The sequence below is a fragment of the Ruditapes philippinarum genome, unplaced genomic scaffold (assembly GCF_026571515.1).
Source record: "Ruditapes philippinarum isolate M1 unplaced genomic scaffold, ASM2657151v2 ctg1979_1_1_1_1, whole genome shotgun sequence".
In the NCBI taxonomy this organism is placed as follows: Eukaryota; Metazoa; Mollusca; class Bivalvia; order Venerida; family Veneridae; genus Ruditapes; species Ruditapes philippinarum.
In genome coordinates, this window is record NW_026865097.1 from 16,441 (window position 1) to 24,660 (window position 8,220).

Consider the following 8,220-nt stretch of genomic DNA (forward strand, 5'->3'; position numbering starts at 1 on the left):
AACTTTCCAAAAAACAAAATTGAAAAGGTTGCTAGTTCTGTTTGAATAAGCCTGTTCTGTGAATGTACGGCAGTGGTAGGCGTAAGTTACCACGTGCACACCTTGTACTGGTTTAAACAACAATTAATAAAAGTAATAATGATATGGTCTATCATAACAAACTTACAAATCAAGAAGTGCGTAATATTATAAACTTAATAAAAATAGAATATGTCTTTTCTAATCAAATAAGTTCTTCTCAGAATTAAACACATTAATATCATACATTCAATGTACCTGTAAGAAATTGAACACTGTGGTTCTAAAAATTGTTAAATTTTGAATTTTTGTTTGATCTTATTTTGTTTGATGTATTTAATTGCCTTAGTCTTGTCTTTGTTCGTTTCTTTTGTCATGAAAGATATAGACACTTGTTGTACGTGACTTTGTAAAAAAAATACTTGTGTGTGATCTTTTAATGGCATTTGTTTGGCATTTCTGATTTTCTTTACAATATCCTCATTTCAGGCCGCTAAACTCACAAAAAAACAACAACAACAAAAAACATGTAAATTAAAAGCGAAATGTTTAAGCTTCTAGTATGTCTATCGGTTGTTTTATTTTATTAAGTTATAATATCGTGTATATAGATTTTATATCTAAAATTTGCACATTATTTATCATAAACTGCAACACAGGCTTCAGCTTTTTAAACTTTTTAATGCACGTGGGGAAAAAAACTGTAAGAGTAAATAAACGTGTAATTCACTCTAACGTTAAGCAACTTAAATAATATGCATATAATCTTGCAGTGTTTAATGTTTTCAGAATTAATGACACGTAAGTGCTTGCAGTCAGGTATGACAAACGTCTTTTCGATTTCCGATGGAAGACCATTTTTCAGTCCCTTTTGATGCCTCAAAGTATGGTTCACTGTTTTTTTAATGTTTAAATATAATAGGTAAAGCTTATAGAAAAAATATATTTGTTGTGAAATTGTGACAAAATGCAAATGAAATGCCATTTGTTTACAAGAGTGTTTACAGTGTTTGACAACATATATCTGCTTTTAGTTTTCATTTTCTTTTTTTCAACAAGGTTAATGTTGAAATGTTGAATTATTCTTATATAATAAGACGGTGCTCAAGCGCGTTGACGTAGCCTTATTTTACTACATGTACTATATTCAACCAATACCGAGCTAGCAACATTTCCAATTGTTTCATTTTAAGCGGTCTTAAAACTTTTTGATTATTTTATACAAAGCGATTCTCAAATACTGTACAAATAAAAGATCACAAATAAAAATATGTTGCGTATTATCTTTACTCTGAAATGATGTTGGCTAAAACATGAGCATTTGTAAGAACATTCCCACTGTTCTTATGCACATTTTATCTCTGTGCGAATTCCACGCAATCAACCAAGAATTATGTTTTATTGCTGTGTCTCGGAATGTAAATCCTCAGGATATAAAATAAATATTTCAGAAACTACAATAGGTGAATAAATATTGTACTCTCGGTTGTAATACAATAATCTTTTCACGAACATGTAAGATACAAAATGGAAACAACTACTAAAATATGATTCATGATTTTATTGTGTATAAAGTTTTATGTCAATCAGACATATGTCTAATGGTATTCCAACAACAATTTAAAATTAAAAATTAGCCATTTGATTTATTTGCACACAAACATCATAATTTTGTTTATTATACATAAAGTGGTTTTATCAGTGCAACTCCTTCATTAAGACACAATTAAAAAATCATGTTTGTCTTACGAGGATAGTCATTACTACCTTTAACTTACCTTTTGGATAATACCTTCTATAAATTGATCTGACTTTGGCATTCACTTGACGGCAATTTACTAGACATTCATGACAAATCCGATTTGTTGAGTATTGTAAACAATTGACCCTAAAATGACATTAACCGTCATGATAACAGTATTGCATTCTTATTATATAGTTCTCAAATAGTACTTTATGAATGGATTTGACATTCTCGACAGAACAGTTTTATTTTTTAATTCTATGGCCATGTTGTTTCATGCTTTAAAACATTAAATCATTATGGCAAAATGGGCGATCCAATAGGTACGGTGTTCCGTTTGGACACGTTTGGACAATCGTGACATTTCATTTATTCTGTACCCGCGATGCACGATGGTACGATGGTAAAAACGCGATGGCACGATGGTACGATGGTGAAAACACGATGGTACGATGGTGAAAACGCGATGGTACGATGGTGAAATCGCGATGGTACGATGGTACGATTGTGAAAGCGCGATGACACGATGGTGAAAACACGATAGCGCGATGGTGCGATGGTACGATGGTGAAAACACGATGGTACGATGGTGAAATCACGATGGTACGATGGTGAAAACGCGATGTAACATCGCGTTTTCACCATCGTACTATCGCGCCATCGCGATTTCACCATCGTACCATCGTGATTTCACCATCGTACCATCGTGTTTTCACCATCGTACCATCGTGCCATCGCGTTTTCACCATCGTACCATCGTGCATCGCGGGTACAGAATAAATAAAATGTCACGATTGTCCAATCGTGTCCAAACGGAACACCGTAAATAGGTGTTTGACTTTCTAAATGATTTTGAATATAAAAGAACAATTTGGGAAATTAATACAGTTTGCCAAAGTGTTTGATTAAGAAATAATACCGAAGGCCGTAGGCCTAAGTGGTAAATTTGTTCGCATCAAAACGACATGATTATGATTCTAACAATTTAAGGAACATCTCTTAATCAATACATTTTTTTCCGGATATTTAGTCCGCTGCCGATTTTCGTATAACGCATGTCACACTCGATTCATCATTCTTGTCTGTTCACAATGACTTCATATGGCAAATTTATAAATGAGTCACATAACTAGAATGATGTCATTTTGCTGCTTTTTCAATTTTATCAAACGACATAAATCATACATTTGGCGTTAGTGAATTCGTGACATAATTTCAGCATTACATGGAAAAGAAATAAAATAACAGAAAAATGTTAATAAAAAGCGTTTATTATTGTTGTCTTTCAAAAAGCTTTGTCAACTTTTTCATCGAGGGAGAAAAAATAATAGCCATATAAACATGTGGTCCGTAACCAATGTCAATTGGCATTTTAACACCGTTTTTATTTTCTAATGACGTAAAATCACGTGGAGTGTTTGAATGATAATGAACAGATAAGATTCATACTTGCGCAAACTATACAAATGGACATACATGTACATACAAAGGACTTTGAAACCCTTTCTACTGCAACAATGATCTGCCATCGATATTGACTGAGTACCTTTGCGATTTATCTTTTTAAGAAGATTTATGCCCCTTTTATTTCAGTATTATTGATATACTTGACTGAGAGATATATCACTCAAACGTCTGCAGGGATTGACCTATTAGTTGCTGAAAAAATGGGGAAAGTGTAAATACCTCTCATCTATATCTCGACATAATGCTATAATGCTACATTTGAAGGTTTTATTTCGTTCTGTGCATTTTTAAAGCTTCCGTTCTGACAATTAAAAAACATTATTTTTAAAGATTTTCGTGAGGAGTTGCATATTTTCTCTTATCGTTTAGATAATGTATTCCTTACAATAGGTAAATGACATCATGAAGGGCAATGTGACACATTCATACAAAAGACAAGGAAACTTTAAAAGAGAGTTGTCCTCCTGCAAACTAAAAACGACCTGCTTTAACAGATTTAATTTACACGAACATTACAAAAACATGCTGTTCCTAATTTGAGAGACTAATTTCTAATTTATCAAAATAATTACAACGGATAATCAAGTTACAGTGGAGACATTTTGACAACATTTCGAGCCAAAAATAAACAACAAAATCTAAAGGCGCCTTTTTTCTGGTATAATTGAGGACACCAAAAACCCAAAGTATCCAAACTTTTTCGAAATTATTATACACCAATCGAATAAAATTGTAGAACTTAGTAGCCACTTTAAATGCTGATAAAGGGCAATTAAGTAGACAAAACACATGTCTGGTTGGCCAATATATTTGTCGTTTTTATTTTTCTATATATCTAAAGGACATAATAAGATATTCTATCTTAACAAAGAACATATAATCTAAAAGATTTTAAAGTTAATATTGTCATCAATACGAGTATTACATTGTTGTTTTTGAATACCATTAGACAAACTCTTTCAAACAAACAAGATCATAAAAAGTATCAGAATTTTCAATTGATCAATGTGTCAGAAAAAAATGTGATGGGAAAACAAAACGATGTCAAATAACGTTCACTCATTAAAATTGTACTTAAAACAGTACGAAAAGGGTAGGCTTTTCTTAACTTTTTTACATGATCATAAATAATGAAAACAAAGACACTGCTTATGGTTTTTATTAAATACCTCTAGTGTTTTGTCTTAAAACTGTGACAGTCGCTTTTCTATTGAATGTAAGCAACTGTGAAAGAAAAAAGATAGTAGAGCAATATTTTTATATGACTACAAATATAGTAAATTTATATCACAGCTTGATCTATCATTGATGGGAAGCAGAGAACAGGAAATATATGAATACATTTAAAGTAGGAAAACTTCCTCGTATTTCAGTGAACTAATGACAACAAGGAAATAGACAGACATTCGGCACTTTTCTGATGATAATATGGTTTTTATCACCAACTTTCGATAATACACACTTATGTCACAGTTTTGTCAAAATTTAAAACGAAACAGGTAATGTTGTCATGACAGTGTGCGTATTTGTTGAAGGCACTAATTATATGTTATAGTTATAGTACATAAAACGAGTTTGTTACGAGGAAATAACACTGGCTGAGGCGACATCAAGGGATGTTTCTTCTAAAAAATGGCGAGGCAAACAGGCCGGGAATTTTTTTTTTTGCAGAAACATCCCGAGATGTCGCCCAGCCAGTGTTATATCCTATAACTAACCAGCTTCATATATTAAAAATGTTTAATCGCAATGACATAATGTTTTCTTTTTTCTGTAACATAGGTAGATGGATAAATGGATGGATGGATGGACGGACGGACGGACGGACCGACAGACAGACAGACAGACAGACAGACAGACAGACAGACAGATAGATCGATCGATCGTTAGCCACATAACAGTTATTTATGATAAGGCAGTTTTTCAAGTTGTTTTCGCTGCCGCAAAAAAGATATACAGAAGACATCCAATGTTATAGGCGGATTGTAAACTGTTAGCAATATTGATTCAAGATTAATTGGTTATTTCAGTGGAAATAATTCATTCAGCAGATGTACCTTTTGATTAAATGAGAGTATATTTCAATTCATTAATTATCTTTGTTTATATTTTGCATTGTATTTATTTATTAATTTTATTGTATTGACTCCATTTTTTTTGCTTCTGTGAATGTCCCTTACCACTGCCCCATTGGAGCCTATGTGGAAAAAACTACATTGCTATATACAAGGTGCGAAAAAAACTCAACCGCCACATAGCAGTCAAGTTTTTTTTCCTATATGAGTCAATGAAAAGACTGTACTGCTACATGTATATATCAATACAGTTTTTAAATGCTCATTGAAGTGCACTGAGTATAATGGGTTAGTAAGAACAAGGGAAAAGTTCCAAGCCATGCAATAATTCGTAAGTGTCATTACGTACAATATATAAAAAGAAGTCACACATTGCTTGAAGTCAAGAATCGACCCAAAATTAGGTGTACTTTACTATCTACGTAAATACTGCCAACATAACATGTATTATACATGTCATTTAATGTTTACCTTAATCAGGTATAACTTTCAATAAAAATTCATTAAGTATTTAAGAAATGTGCGTAAATATCTATCTCTTTTGTTTCCAGGAAGTTACGTAACATTCAGAACTGAACCTATCGTAATTTATTTACGACTGAAAGCCTTCAAATTTCAAGACTTTTAGGCATAGTCGTTTTAACTAAGTTATTGTAACTGAAAGTTAAAGACTTTAGTATAGAAAACAATAATAATTAAAAATATGTCATTAATATCAAGATTAAATGCATTTCAAATGCAAATCTTTATCAAAGAGGACCTGAAACATATTGTAAATCCTCTTTAAAATATAGCTTTAGTTTCCAGTCAATTAAAATTAAATATTGGTATAGGTATAAATAATCGTTTGTGCATGGACAATCAGCCAAATTCTCAACAGGGTAATAGAACGAAACTGTTATCATATTGCGACTTTTGTTGAGTAGAAGGTGATGTGGTTTCGCAATGAAAGGAACTTCCATCAGCTTCAAAAGCCTAAAATCACATCTTTTAGACTTCTTACACAGAATAATTGGGGTATTGCTAATACAAACGGAAAATATATGCAAACGAACAAAAAGAATAAAGTTTAAAATCGTTTTATTGGATGTTATTTTTTCCTTAATAATATCCAAAATCAGATGATAAGCATTTAAACGATTTTCATTTCAGTTTAGGGACATTTTTTCCACAATGTATTTTCTGGAAATACAACGGACCAAGTGAATTATGATCGGTAATGTTTCAAAGAATTTAATTTTCTAAAAAAACCTTTTTGTAAAGGTTGAAAAAGTTCAAATCCTGTCACGTAAACCAAATCTAAGTAGGGTATTCATAAATTTATTATCATTTTTCATATCTTTATCATCGTTACTATTACTTTCAACTATGATCTTTATTTTTATTAGAATCATTGACTGAGGTATAGACCCCTTCCTTTATCAAGTTGTCGCCCTTGGATGACGTCATCTAACAATTACGTCTAGAAGCTACGTTAGATTTCTCATTATCCATGTAATTCGTTTTCTTAATAGCTTTGTAAATAACTGTATACAACGAGTATTTTTATATTTTGTTTTGATTAGTTTAATTAGTTGATTACTCAATATATTCTATAAATAATCATAATGCCTCTTTGTCTATAAAACATCTAGAAAAAAATAAAACCATTTCTTAGAACCTTAGAAGTTATTACCAAAAAAGAGATATAATAGTTAAGCTCTCCTTTGAAATAATTGGTCATAAAAATTCCCCAAAAGCGTTTCGCAAAATTGTCATATGTGTTTCCGTTCTTATTTTAAACTCGTTGACACTGTTTATATAAGAACAAGAACACATATTCACAGCTTCGTGCACAGTTCATTATCACTCGCTGGGAGGCTTCCATCTCACGTCAATATGACGAAAATAACTGCCTTGGACTAGGCGAACGTCATCAATCTTGAAAAGTGTTATAGGTTAATTATTAAAAATTAAGATTCGTTTTAAGATTATTTTTACTTTTTGCAAATGTTTAGTATAACAGGTTTGAAAAGAATGACCAATTATATAAACAGGCGTATCCATTATAACATAAAAAATCGATATTTTAATATAATGAATACACAGGCCGTAAAAATGTTGCCGGGCATTTTGAATAACTCAGGGCTTTGTTATACACTGTTGGTAGTGGTAAGTGAAGCTACATGTACATCACCGCCACAAGCCCCGGCATACGCAGCATTCAAAATTCAAACATGGCAAAAGGATGAACAAAAAAAATGTATTCGATTTCAAAACACTTTTTACCTTTTGTATCTGCGAAAAGTTCTTTTGTATTAGGAAAATATTTTCAGCAACGGTTAAACAAAGCAAGTTAAGGCATTGTTGATTAAATGTAAAGGCTAACCATTTTGATGAAAAATGGATTTTCATCCGGTATTAAACATATTGATAATATACTTAATAACTATATTTTAATGTCAAATTTGTATTATTATTGACATTTTGTTGAATAACAGATAAATCTACAGAGCATACAAGCACAATCATTTAATTATTTTACCACTGACAATTATACTATAACCGTCTTTTCTATTTTGTAAGTAATCAAGTGGTCACCAGATTTCTGAGTAATTTATTTAAGAATATTTTAATTATACATTCCTTATCAGTTTAGGGGGCGTCCGTGGCCGAGTGGTTGAGGTCGTTGACTTCAGACCACTTGCCCCTCACCTCTGTGGGTTCGAATCCCGACAGAGACTTTGGATTCTTTCATGTGAGTAAGCTATCTACCTAACGGAACGTTGGTGGTTCTACTCAGGTACCCGTTCGTGCCTGAAATAATGCACGGAAGGGCACCTGAGTTTTTCTTCCACCAGTAGAGCTGGAACGTCCCGATATGACCTATACTGTGTCGATGTGACGTTACGCCCCCCCCCCCCCCCCCGAAAAAAA